General features: G+C 32.6%; 1 long non-coding RNA gene across 2 annotated transcripts in view; it reads left to right on the plus strand.

Annotated features, from left to right (window-relative positions):
- The window catches only part of LOC102023289, a 106,346-nt gene that overhangs the window by 33,174 nt on the left and 59,526 nt on the right, over positions 1–13,646 (plus strand). For both annotated transcript variants that reach the window (XR_001234738.1, XR_001234739.1), the window contains exon 4: positions 2,414–2,588. This is a non-coding gene — a long non-coding RNA (uncharacterized LOC102023289). The remainder of the gene's footprint in view (positions 1–2,413; positions 2,589–13,646) is intronic.

The raw sequence follows: 13,646 nt of genomic DNA on the forward strand, positions 1-13,646 counted from the left end.
TCTCTCTCTCTCTCTCTCTTTCTCTCTCTCTGTCTCTGTCTCTGTCTCTGTCTCTCTCTCTCTCTCTCTCTCTCTCTCTCTCTCTCTCTGTTCCTGCTTGCTTTTTGATATGGTCTTACTTTGTAGTTCTGGCTGGCCTTGAATTGACTGTGTAGCCCAGGCTGGCCTCTAAGTTGCAGTGATCCTCCTGCCTCAGCCTCCCAAGTGCTGGGATTACACCACTATGGCCACCACTTAGGGCTACTTGAAAGCAGAAATGAGTTAGGATATTTGTGTACTCCTTGAATACTCCAACAGTGTACGGCATGAAACAGAAGCACCATAAATATTTGTTGAATAGAAAAATAACAGGTAAAATTTTGTAATTAATCTGAACTGTATTCTCTTGATCTTTGGCAAGAACCACCAACAAAGGTAAACAAATTCATGGCTGTTTTTTTCATTTCTCAAAAGGAAACATTCTTAAAAGTTAATTTGAGCAAAAATAATGGTTAAATGGCCTAGATAAAGGAAAGGCAGGATAGGACCTGCGAAGCAGACTTCCCCCTTTTGCAGTCACACATTTCAGTTGCACTCCCAAGGGTCTTGGGGATGTGTGATCTGTGGCAAGCTCTTCCTGCTTTTGTGTTTCCTTCTTCCACCTACAGACTGACAACTGATCTCTGGATGTGAGGAACATACTTGAAAGTATAAAATTGTGAATATTCTGGTAAAAGATGTGGCCAAAATAAAAATTTTAGATTATGTGTGAGTTTCATTTATATTTGATGCTTTGGATCCTTTTAGCTGTGGATAATTCAGCATTGGCTGAACTTGTCAACTGCCCAACTAAATATACCCTCTGAGGAAAATTTATCCTTTGCACTCCTTTACCTTTTTATTGTGATAAAAAAAAAAAAAACAACCAGAGATTCAACGGGCTGTAACTTTAATAGGTCATTCCAGCCAGTGCTTACCTTCACAAAATTCTGATAATACAGGGAAGACAATACAGCGATCAAAAGCAGTGATGAGATTTTTTAGCAGCATTAACCGTCATGACCTAGCAAAATGAAAGAAAATGGTTTAACAGAACTGTCAGCTTCAATATAGCTAATAAAGGCATGGATAAATGTTTATTACATACCGGAGACAGATCATTTCTGTACAGAAATTGAGGATGACCTTTACTGATAACTCTTATCTGCCTGATATCCTGAGAGAGTGGGGAAGGGAGAGGGAGAGAGAAGCATATTTGCTATTTATGAAAGGAGAAATTATCATTTGCAAATAAAACATTTTAGCAGTGATTATGTCAAGTCACCCTCTTGCCCTCTCTTCCACCCCTGCAGACATATCACTTGGATGTGTAACATGAATTTTGCTGGGAGACCAAGTGTACCTCAAAATACCTGTGGTGAATCCAAGGAAATTCTACCTAAACTTGCTGTCTTACAAAGCAAAGAGTAGCATCACATGGATATGAATAATTACGTTAATACGCTTGACTCTATTTCTTCAAGATATTGTCTTTTAATAAAATAGCCTGAATTATAACTACATTTCAGTGAAATTCATGTCTGTGTCCATTCTGCCGTGAGTTAATTAGCAAGCATCCACTGCATATCTAGAACTATGAAAATGTATATTTAAGTACTGTCAAGTCTTCATATAATTGTTTCTGTTCCTACCATGAGATGGTGCACATAGTGGTAGAAGGTTTCATTTTCATTCCTTAATACCTTAGTTCAAACTGTTTGTAATTTGTGTTGAGTTGTCATCAAAAGTATAAGTAAACATTTGATGCAATCATTTGGGTACTTTATGGGAGAGAACACAGATTTGCTGAAACTATTTAAACCCAAAGCTTGTTTTTTGTGTAGAGACATATGTTAAATCTTATTGTATTATCCCTGGAATAGTCTATGCATCTGGTGGCTTCTCATTACATTTTACTCCATGATAGTGTTATGATGAAAAGGGAGTCTTAACTCTTGGAGATTGTGCAACATATTCTTAGTTTCAGGTATGTTTATATAAAGGGCTAGTGTCACTTTAAGCATAAACTCTTATCCTAAGGCACAAAACCTAATTGGATAATAGATTAAAAGTGAGAACAATATACATGTAGTGAATAGGGCTCATTTGACAGTAAAATAGACATCTTGTTTTTAAGTTATATTTGATTTAGCCATAGATTTGATTTAGCAACCAAGGTAGAGGAAACCCCTTGTTCCCTTAGCTGTATGACTTAATAAAATGTCTTTTCATTTATTTTTTCTATATTTTTGAAATAAGCTTCAGGCAACTGCTTTTCACACCTAACGTGTAGAAGCTCCGCCAAAAACACTGCTTATATTTAGGAGTTAATGTTGTCATTTTATGGCTGGGAAGAGGAAATATCTCCTTTGACGCTTCCTCTCTCTCTTCTCAGCTGCAGATGTCATGTGTTCCTGAAGCCCGCTTGGCCTCTCTGAGTCACTGACTCTGCCCCAGTGAGGACAGGATGAGTTCCTGGCATGTCACAGGGGGTTTGCTTGGCATCTGATGTTGAATACGGATTTCACTGAGACTGAACGTGGCAAAGCAAAGAAAATCTTGCAGATGAGGTAAAACAACAGTTTGTGCCTTGTAAACATGTCATTTTGTGCCTCTGACCCAGTTGTCACACCACGTTTTCCACTAAGCACTATTCTGTCTTGACTCACAGGCGTGGTTAGTCACACATACACACATATACACACACACACACACAAACACACACAGAGAAAAAGAGACAATAAGTGCAAGTATCAGATACAGAAATCTGTAGCCCCTTTTTACCTAAGAGCTGAATTAATTTAAAAATTATAAATTTGTAAATAACTGGAAAAAGAAACTAGACAGAGTTATATCAAGTACTTTTGTCTATAATCTTAAATTGTTATTTGTTGCAAGTTCAAAGAACAATAAAACTGTGATTTGATGGTTTTACATTTTTAGGAGAACAAATGGATGTTTACTGTAAGATTTTCTCACTAGAATAGTATCTCTATTAGGTTTATAGTTTTCCATATTTAGATTTGGTGTCTAAGGTATACTACAAGATTGAGGTTGACTACTTTTAGTGCTGTGTGAAAAGTGAAAGCCTTGGAAATTCATTTAGATTGGCAATTTTTTAAAAGATATCTTTACAGCGAATAATTAAGGGTATTTTATCAGGAAAGATAAGCCAACCAGTGTAAGTGTCTGACAAAGAGTGGAAAACATAGAATTCTGGTGATGTGTTTTTGATAAATACTAATCAACAAATGTATTTGCTCCCTGTCCTAGATAGCATAATCTTCATTATGTTACCTGCACCCTCTTATAGGTCTTCTTAAACACATGCTGTGTGTCAACTCATCTAGTCCTAATAACGTCCATATTTTAATACATGCAGAGATAGCTGTGTGTGTGTGTGTGTGTGTGTACTTATGCAGCTTATGTCACTCACTGGAGGTAGTGCAGCTAGTCAGAGGTAGAATCAGGGCTGGACCTAGGGTGAATGATTGCTGGGAACTTGTGCTTTATTCTTGCTTCTCTGTTCCTCAGTTACCACGGCTTGGGATTAAAGAACTGCATAGTAGAGTTCATGTACCATTGAGAAGAGTGGTCTGAGTACCAACTGTAAAATAGCACCGAGTGGCTGGGTAATATCAATGGGCTCTTAATCTCATAATACTGGAAGATGGAATGGGAGGCAAACCTAAATAATGTCCAGTGAGCCTGGTCTGCCCTTTTGGATGCCAGCAGGGTTGAGAAGGAACTGTGCTCACTCCAGCTTTCTTTTACTACCTCTCCATGTGTCCCGTGTCAGTAATTTGTCTCCTGCCAGCCTGTTGCTTCCTTTAGGGTTCCTAAGTGCACAGGGGCTGTCCCTACCCTCTCTGAACTCACAGCCTCTGGGCAAGACAGACTTAGCCAACAAGAAAATGTCCTAAGGTGTCATGTCAGAGTCCCTGAGCGCCAGAGGAAGGGAAACGTCACACGCTGGCCTGGCCCAGGAAAGGGCACTTGGGAGAAATATTATGACTAAAAGGAAAATAAAAATTGATTTATAATAATAAAAAGTAATACCTGATTATAAAAACTAATTCTTCATCATAGAAAACTTAAGAAAAATTGGAAAGATGAGGAAAAGAAAAAAGTCAATAGACATATGAATCAGAAGGAAATGACAGAACATCTTGGTAGATGTCTAGTCCTTTTCTTCTGCCCCAGGTTATATTTCTATAAATTCAGAATCATATGAAATATATTTTTAGTGGTATGTTTAAATATTTTCATGAATATACAGTTTCAAGAACTATATCATGAGTTCTTTCTTTTCTGCATGCACTTATCATATCAGTATACTAACAATCTTTTGTTGAGTCCCTAGGTTTTTTTCACTTAAATTGCTATTATAAATACAACAATAGTGAGCAGCCTTAAACAAAAATGTTAGGCAAGTCTATGACTGGGCTGGAAGAATATGAAAATATGTGCAGATTTTAGTCTGTGTTGTTCAGTTGCTATTGTGAAATAATATGCTGTTTACATTCAAACCAGCAGAGCATGAAAATGTTTGCATATTTTTACCAATAATGGTGTTATTTAATTTTTTTGCTATTATAATAAGGACAAGTATCCAATCAAAGGTGGCAAATATCATCAGTTTGATGTTTTAATTATTTCACTCAACATTAGGTTTAAATTTTCTTTTTTGTCTTTTTGGCCACTTGTATTTCTTTTCTATGTAAATAGAATAGTTCTTTTATTTACTCAATGTAAATATTTTCTTAGTTTGTGAGAAATAAGAAAAAAATCATAATTTTATTCATCAGATGTAATTCATAAGTTAACTTATTACCTAAAACAACTTGCACATAGACTTTTTTATTGTGAAAGCTTCATATCTACTCTCTTTACAATACAATATGAAAAGTGAATAAATTATATTGTTGGTATGTTGTGGGTTTCCTCGAGTGTTTGCAATCTGTATTTTAAATGATCATCTTTTATTAGTTTTATACATTTTTTTCTAGATAATCTTTTGGAATTTTCTTTAAAATATACCATCTTTCAAAAGAATTATTTGTGGTTTTTCATTCTTTAAACATTTTATTTATTTTTGTTTAGTCGTGTTGATCAGAATTCCCATAACTGTTCATAAAGGTTGTAATATCCTCATTTTACTTAAATGAGAATATTCTACTGTTTTGCTATTGTATGAGATGTCATCTTTAATTTGTGGTCTACTTCACACTATTAACAAATAAACTGTTTATTCTTAGTTTAAAATGTTTAAATCAGAACTGATTCTTTATCTGATATTTTTTGGCCATTAACAGGTTATACGATTTTTCTAATTTTATTTGTGTGATAAAACATATTAATGTATTGAATTGTCTTTTAATTCTTTTAAAATGTCTTAGTTGGCCAGAGTTCAATTTTGTTTGTAAAATTACATGGATTTTATATTGTTTCTAATCTTTTAACTTCATTTTTTATAAACTTGATTAAAGGAATTTATTTTTCTGTGCTGTGGAAGAGACACAGGTAGTTCCTCAACAGATTGAAAAAATTTACTATAAAATTATCTTTGGGAATTAAATATTTGGAAACCTAAAAATGTACTTCTTTTCTGATTTTCTGGAACATTGTGTCCTCAATTTTGGTCATTTACATATTGTCTTATAAAATATTGAATATCTTAAAGATTTTCAAGTTAATTTCTCTAGTGTCTTAATTTCTTCCTCAGTAATTACTTCATTCAAATTTTCTGCAACTTAAATTCACTTTGGTAATGAGCATTTTCCTAGAAAGGAGTTGATTTGTGAAGATTTTTAAATAAATTTCTTTAGCATAACATATGTACCATAAATCTACCCTTTTAAAATCTGCTGAATTTTGACAAACATATACATGACAACATCTGTAGGTGAGATATTGGACAATTCCATCATACAGTAAACTCCCTGTCACCTTTTTAAAACTAACACCTCCATCTTTGGTCCCAAGCACTCACTAATTCAGCAGACTTGTATGTTAGTAGAAGTGGTTTTGCCCATTCTAGAATTTCACTGAAATGGAATCTTCAATATGTACTCTTTTTGGTATGATGTGCTTTATGTGGCATAATGCTTTCAAGATTCTTCCACATTTTTGTGTGTATCAGAAGCTAGTTCTATTTTACTGCTACTGCTGAGTGGCATTACAGTGTATGAGACACCGTGATTCATCATCCAAACCCCTGATGATGGGCATTTGGGGTGTTTCCATTTTCTGTCATTACAAATATAGTTCCTTTAAATATCTGAATACAAGTACTTTTATGTAAATATATTGCTACATATGAGAGGGATTTGTAGCTCTCAAAGATTTTTTAATAGATATTTTTAGTGGCTGGGCATGGTGGTGCATATCTGTAATCCCAAGTATTTGGGAGGTTGAGGTAGAAGGATCACTTGAGCCCACAGGTTTAAAACCAGCTGGCAACACAACGAGACACTCCTTCAAAAGGAAAAAAAAGTTAGACAGGTTTCTAAGGTGATTTTGGCAAGGCCAGGGATATAGCTCAGTGGTATAGCACCTGCTTGGCAAATGCAAGGTCCTGAGTTTAATTCCCAGAACCCTCCCAAAAAGTGATTTTAACATTTTAGTTTCCCATAGCAGTATACAAGGGTTCTAGTTGCTATACATCATCACAGACACTTCATACTGTCAGACTTAGAAATTCTAGTGATTGTGCAGTGCAATATGTGTTTTTTGATGATTAATGACACTGAGTTTTGTGAGTTCTGTACATATTGTGGGTATAATCATGTGATTTGCAAATATTTTCTCCTAGTCTGTGGCCTGTCTTCTCATTATCTTGTCAATGTCTAGGCAGATATTGATTATGGATTGTGCTTTTAGTCACAGCTAAGTAATCTTTGCAAAACTCAAATTTACAAAGATTTTTAGTTATTTACCTCTAGAAGGTTTTCAGTTTTAGATTAACCCTACAATCCATTTTTTGTGTTAACTTTTATACACAGTTCAAGGTTTGAATGGAAGTTCAGTTTTTGTAAATACAGGCAAAATAATTTCAGGACCATTTGTTTAGAATATTATCTTTTTCACTGTCTTGCCTTTGCATCTTTGTCAAAAAAATCCATGTAACTATAGGTAAGTTTATTTCAGGACTCTTATTTCTGTGTGTTAATGTCTTTATAATCACTTTCTTCACCATTACTTCATGATATTTTTTCCAAACAGTGTTAGTCCTCTATATTTGACCTTTTTCAAAGTTGTTTTGGTCATTTTAGGTCTCTTGCATTTCTAAATGAATGTATAATAAGCTTGTCAATTTCTAGAACAAGCTCCACTAAGATTTTTAATGAGATTGTGTTCTAAGTAAGTTTTGGTAGAATTTGGATTTTAACAAAATTGAATCTTGTGTGAATACTGTAAGTCTTCTCATTTAATTAAGTCCTTCATATTTTTCAGCAATATTTTATGTGTGGTATACAGGTCATGTTTTATAAAGATGTTCCATAAACATTTGTAGGTTTGATGCTTCTGTAATTGATAATTATGCTTTTAATTTTAATTTCTAATTAATCATTGCTGGTACAGTAAATTCCCAACCAATGAATGAGTTCCATTCTGGAAGAAATGTTCCCAAGTTGTATTCATTCATAATCTGGCAAAGTGAGTCTTTTACAATACATCTGTGAAAGTCTGCAACTCGAATGTTTATAAGATGGAGACTTACTTTATATGTAAATACAACTGATTTTTTATATTTATCTTGTATTCTGCAACCTCATTAACTTCAATTTAGTTCTAGAAGCCTTTTAAAGATATCATTTCAATTTCTATATACAGTTTGTAATTTACTAAGAGTTTTTCTCAGGAAGAAATGTTAGATTTTTGTCAACTACTTTTTTGTATTTGTTCAGAATTTAATATCACGGATTACATTGATTTTCAAAAGTTAAACCAAACTTGCATTCCTGGATAAGCCCAAATTAATCATGATGTATTATTCTTTTTCACATATAGTTGAATTTTATTTGCTAACGTTTTAATGAACGTTTTTTAAAGTATGTATTATATTTTTGTTGAAGTGTTTTTCTGGTTTTGTTATTAGAGTTAGGTTTGTCTCTGATGTTTTGGGAAATATTTATTCTTTAATTTTCTGAGAGAGTTTGTATAAAGCTGATACTGCCTATTCATTAAGTATTTGTTAAAATTCACCAGGGAAACCTAGAGATATTTTAGTGGCAAGGCCTTTTTTGAACTAAAAAATTCCTTTTCTTACTAGTTACAATGGTTCTTCGATATTTTATTTCTCCTTAGAGTAGGTTATACCTTTCAAATAATTAATAAGTTGTATTTAAGGTGCCAAATTCACTGGAATAAAGTAGTCCATCCCATTCTCTTATCTTTTTAATATATGCAGAATCTGTACTGTGGCTGCCTCTATCATTACTGATATTAATAATTTATAATTTCTCTTTTTTTCTCATTAATCTTGCAATATTTCTTTTTCTTAAAGAAGTCCTTTCAGGAACATTGTTTTTTTCCTATTCATTTTTTGTTTGCTGTTTACCTGATATCTGCTGAGTTCTATTCTTTTTAAATATATATGTTTAGATCTTTTTTCTTAGAAATATGGTTATTGATTATAAGACTTTGTATTTTAATGGAGATATTTATTGCTGAATATTTCCCTCTAAATACTGCTTTAGACACATCAGATTAATGCTGACATGCTGTGTTTTTCATTTTCATTTAGTTCAGAATATTTTCTCATTTCTCTTTTGACTTCTTCTCTGACCCAGGAGTTACTTCAAAGTTTATCACTGGGAAATTTTTAGGACTGCTCTCTCCATTTTCCCTTATCTCTGCTTCCCTCCCCCTTCTTCATTTTCTAGTCTCAGATTTATTTACTTAAAAAGTCACTGCTGATCTGTGGTCATCAGAGACCACAGCCTTGGGAATGTCATTGAGAAAAGTCTAACAGTAGTAGTAAAGCCCACAGCTACCACTTACTGAGGGCTTAACTAAATGATCAGCTCTTACAAATTTTCTAATTTATTTTTTTGTGCTTAGACAATGACTTGAAGCTTTTTAATTTGTTAGACTTGTTTTTATGACACTGTGGTCCTACCTTGATAAATGATGCACAGGCACTTGAAAAGAATGAATATTCTGCTGTTGGTTGGAGTGTTTCATAAATCTCAATTACACCAAGTTAGCTGATAGTGTTGTTCAAGTCCTCTGTATCATTGTTCTTTTTGTCCATTTGTTCAATCAGTTATTGAAAGAGGATGGTTAAAATCTCTGTGTAGTTACAGATCTGTATATTTTCCCTTGTGGTTCTATTGGTTTTTGAAATTGTAATTAGATTAGTAAATGGCATGACTAGTCTATCCTTTGAGTGAATTGACTTTTTGTTATTGGAAATGATCCTCTTTATCTCTAATAATATTATTAAATCAAATCTACTTTGGTATGAATAGAGCCAATTCACTTTTCATTTGGTTAGTGTTTTTGTGATACATTTTTTCTTTTATTACATTTATCGTAACATATATGCTTTTACATATAAACAATTTTTTTTGAGACAGGGTCTCACTTTGCAGTTCAGGTTGGCCTTGAGCTTACTATGTAGGCTAGCTTTGAACTTTCAGTGATCCTCCTGCCTCAGTCTCCCAAGTGCTAGGAGCACAGGTGTGAGCCTCCATACTTGGGTACAATGTTTCTTGTAGGAAGTCTGTATTGTACAACTATAAGTCTTATTCTGTGTAATCTAATAGTCTTCATCTTTCTGGTGTTAAAGCCATTTAGAGTAGTACTTTGGTTCACAAAGTTAATTCATTCCACAAATCTGGGAAGATGGCCACAGTTATGTTCATCACCTGATGTAGAGTTCGTGAGTGTCTCATTGTGTAGATTGCTTTTTGTTAATTGTGTCCTTTGCTTCACAAAGCCTTTTTAGTCTGATGTAGTACATTATTTGTTTTGGGTTTATTGCCTATACTTTTGATGTCAAATCCAAAAACCATTGCTTCAGTCAGTGTCATGGAACCTTCCTCCATCTGTTTTTCTAGTAGTTTTATGGTTTTCAGGCCTATATTTAAGCCTTTAATACATTTTGAACTGATTATTGTACATGGTGAAGGACAAGGCTTCAAAGAAGCCCTTTTCAATGAATTTGGAAGTGAACATTTTCCCTCCATTTTCTAAGGTATTTTCTGTGGCATTAGAATTATTTCTTACTTGCTATATCTCAGCTAGTGAAATTATTTGGGCTTGTAGTTTTCTTTGTGGGAAATTTTTTATTCACAAATTCAATCTTTGTACTAGTCATGGGACAATTCTTTTTGTAATGTTTTTGATAAACTCGAAGATTTCATTCCTTTCTCATAAGTTATTGAAACTTTTTTGTATTCTCTCTAGAGGTTTTTTAATTTGTCTTCCCAAGAAACCAGCTTTTTGTTTCTATTTCTTTTTTTTTATGTTTTTCATTATTTTTTAACGTCTCATAAATATTATTTCCTTCCTTCTACTATTTTCCTTCTATTACTTCCTTCTAATAGTATTTAGAAAGTATATACTTTTTACTATTAATTTGCTATTCTCTTTTAGCTTCTTAAAAGGGAATTTAAGTTCACTTATTACATTCTTTTTTCCTAACATAACTGTTTAAACCAATAAATTCCTTTCAAAGACTGCTTTGCTTGGATCCCACAAATTGTAGTGTGTTTTCATTTCCATTAAAATAAATGTATCTTATGTTTTTGATTTCTTATTTGATTCCCAGGTTTTCAGAGAAAGTTTTGTTTAATTTCCAAATATTTAAATATATCCATTTCCAGATTTTAAAGTTGGTTCCTAATTCTATTATATAATAAATAGAATATATACTCTGTATGATTTCATACTTTTAAGTTTATTCAGGCTTGTTTTTTTGGCTTGAGTGTTCTGTAATATCAATTGTGCCAAGTTAGTTGATTGTGTTATTTATCTAGATAGTTTATTATTTTATGTCTACTCATTCCATCAATTTATTGAAGTGGAGTACTCGGATCTATAGCTATAATTGCAGATTTGTCTCTTCAGTTTTTTCAGTTTATGTATTTTGAAGCTCTGTTATTTAGAATATGCACATTTAGGATTATTCTATCTTGATTGACACTGTTATAATTTTGAGGTATCTGTTTTAAATTCTGTAATATACCTTTTCCAAAAATGTACTTTTCCTGATACTATTATTGATATATTAGCTTTCTTAACCAATGTGTGTTTCTTTATTTTTCTATGTTTTGATTTTTTAATCTGTATCTATGTATTATAAACAGAAGTGTTTATAATATAAATATAAATATAACATTTATAAACAGAAATGTTTGTTCAGTCTTGCTTTTTATTCAGTCTGAAAATCTTTGCATTTTCACTAAAAATTTTAGGGAACTTATATGTAATACAGTTATTAATGTGATCCAGTTTAGGTTTGCCATCCTTTTTTTTTCCTTTTCCTTCCTATGTCTTTGTTTTTTGTGTGTTTTTGTTCTTTTTCTACTTCCATTTGAATTACTTTGAGTATCTTGTAGTGTTTGTTTTAAACTATAGTTTTGGATTTCCAGCAAAATATTTTCTATTTTTATTTAGTATTATATACATTACTTACTTTATTACAATCTACTTTCAAGTTATATGGTACTATATTTTTTAAAAAATTTTTTTCCTGGTACCAGGAATTGAACTCACGACCTTGCACTTGCCAGGCAGGTGCTGTGCTGCCAAGCTAAATTCCCAGCCCCAAGTTATATGGTACTAGTTTATGCATATTATAATAATTTTAAATCCATATACTTCCTTTTCTCATTTCTAATTCTTTGTTCTATTGTTGGCATACATTTTTCTATGTTATAAACCTCAACACAATATGCCATTTTTCTTCATAGTCTCTTAAAAAACTTTAAAAATGACACATATATCTTGTACCATATATTTACCTTAGATATTATACACATAGATTTTCCATATGATTTACTTTTCTTCAGCCTAAAGAATTCTTTTCAGTATTTTTTATTGGAAGTCTGATGAAGAAAATTCTAAAGTTTGGTTTTTCCTAAAATATGAATATAATGTAAATGTAAATATACATATGAATATATATTTTGCCTTTAGTTTTGAAGATTTTTTGGGTCAGATATAGAATTCTTGGGGGGCTCCAGGGTAAAACTGGCATTTTAGGAATTATATACTGCATATAATTTTTTAGTTTGTTTTAGATTTTGTTATATAACCACAAACCTAGCTCATATGATTAAAGGTGGTAAGTTAATGATTATCTCAGTTTGTAATTTTCTAGCTTGTATTGGATGATATTGTTATTGTTAATAGCATCACTTTAGCCAAAAATGACATAATTGTTCTAACCAGCTGTTCTTCCTGGTATTTCAAGATTGAGACTGAATAAGGGTCATAGAAAATACTGTGGCATAGTGTCAAAGAGCTAGGGGCTGGGCAAGCAGGCAGCACCTTTTCATCTCCAAAAATTGAAGAGATAAGATTTTGCAACAGACTGAAAAACCAGATACACCTGGAAGACTCCTCAGAGAAGTAGTCATTTCCTAAGGATTCTAAATACTAGCAATAAAGCAGCTAATAAGTTGCAAATACTTTGCAATTTACAAGCATTAGCCCAGGAATTAAACAAAAAAAAGGAAAAGAAAATAAAATGAGAAGAAATGTAAATAAGACACATCTCCAGACATCCAGTTCATAAAAGACAAAACCAGGGGGCAATGAGGTGGGACAGTCCAAAAGCCACCCACCTGGCCTCTCTGAAGTAGTAACAACAAAGCAATTGAATAAGGCTCTAGAAAAAAATCAAATCAGAAACAATTTCTCAGGTAACTGCAGACATGGTATCCACAATAAAAACTGTGCTTAGTGACTCTAGAGCAGATATAAATAAAAAAATAGAGATTAATAAAATTATGAAAGCCATGGATGCCCAGCATAGAAAAAAAAAAAGGAAACTACAAGGCAGATTCAAGTAGCTATCCAGGAGAATAAAACTTTCATTCAAAGTTTTTGCAGTAGATTAAGCCAATGTGAGCACAAGATCTCAAATATAAAAGACAGCTTTGAAGTTAGCGATCACAAAAAGAAAGATTTCTTAAAAATAGCAAGAGACTATGAAAAATCAATCCAGCAGCTGCTAATGAGGTAAAGAAGAATAACTTAAGATTTATTGGCATCACTGGAAAAGCATTGGCATCAATGGAAAAGCAGCAGAGAGCACAAATGATTAAAACAAAAAAAAAACTGTTCACAGACATCATGGCAGAAAAATTCCCTGGTAGAGAAAAAGAATTTGAAATACATATAAGTGAAGCATATAGAACTCCAGTTAGGCACAGTTAAAAAAAAATCTGTAGCCAGGCATATCAAAGTCAAGATTCCAGAATTTAATACAACAATACAATCTTAAAAGCTATTAGGGAAAAGAAATAAATCATCTATAAAAGAAAATCCATCAGAATCACAGCTGACTTCTCAGGAGAAACCCTCAAATCAAGAAAGTCAAGTTCTAAAGGAAAACAACCTTTAACCCATGTTGATGTACCCTGCAAAACTATCTTTCATTTTTTTTTTAT

This window comes from Chinchilla lanigera, unplaced genomic scaffold, assembly GCF_000276665.1.
Source record: "Chinchilla lanigera isolate Chin_1 unplaced genomic scaffold, ChiLan1.0 scaffold00032, whole genome shotgun sequence".
Classification (NCBI taxonomy): Eukaryota; Metazoa; Chordata; class Mammalia; order Rodentia; family Chinchillidae; genus Chinchilla; species Chinchilla lanigera.